A 1,079-nucleotide genomic window follows, 5' to 3' on the forward strand; every position below is an offset into this window, starting at 1 on the left:
AAATAATTGTAATGACATTTTGATTTTTTATTGATATTAAAATATAAATTAATTTTTTAATTATTTTTAATATCTTATTTTAATTATATCAAGTATTTAAAATATTTTTTATTTTAATAAATAGTAATATATACTATATCTAAATTTATTTTAAGAATATATGTTAAGAATAAGACTGGACACGCTGACACGTGTTGGTATTTAAGTGTGTTCAAAGTCCAAACGTGTCCGGAAAAGAATTTTTTACTTTTTATTAAGACACGGTTGGATATAACAAATACGCGTGTCGGACGAGTGTCGCTAAGTGTCGTATCCGAAAAGTATCCGACACGTGAATACCATAACTTAGCAAAGTGTCCGTGCTTCTGCTTCATAGATTAGCTTAAATTATGTTCATGAGGTTAAATAGTATGCATAGTACTCTTGATTTAATGTGACACCAACTTTTTTGGAAGGTAGGTAACATTATATTTAGATTATGTTGATACGATATTCTTATATCTCGCATAGAGAGGTGAACGTAAAATATCAAATTAAAGAATGTATGTAATATTTGTTAATTTCAGGGAAAGTCAATATAATTTATCATTTTTTTTATCCTTGTCTTTGGCTACAATTTGGCAGATCTTCGAATTTATTGGAAAATGGCCAATCCTATCCTCAGAAACCTTAGTGTTTCTTTGTCACCATCGATATTACACAAATCGTGAAATAGTTGGCTAGTTGTGTAAGCAGTATTGACTTATGAATGCGAATAATGAACCGTTCTGTGTTCAAATTTACATTAAAGAATTTTTAACATTTATTCGTATATTCGAAAATTCGTATAGTAAATTACTGTGTAGCAGTAGCACCTCAAACTCTCAAAGTAAGGGGAAAATCTAGTGTTCTGTACTTCTGTTGATTCACATGCTGATCTGTAAGTTTTGCACAGTTGCCACTATTTATAACCAATGTCAAGTGATAAGCTCAATTCTTTGTTTAAATAAGTAAGGAGATTTTGAATCTTATTTATATATGTAGTAATAATTCATTGATCATATTTTAAATAACTTAAAAAATAAAATAAAAACTTCTCA

Source organism: Arachis ipaensis, chromosome B04 (genome assembly GCF_000816755.2).
Source record: "Arachis ipaensis cultivar K30076 chromosome B04, Araip1.1, whole genome shotgun sequence".
NCBI classification, from domain to species: Eukaryota; Viridiplantae; Streptophyta; class Magnoliopsida; order Fabales; family Fabaceae; genus Arachis; species Arachis ipaensis.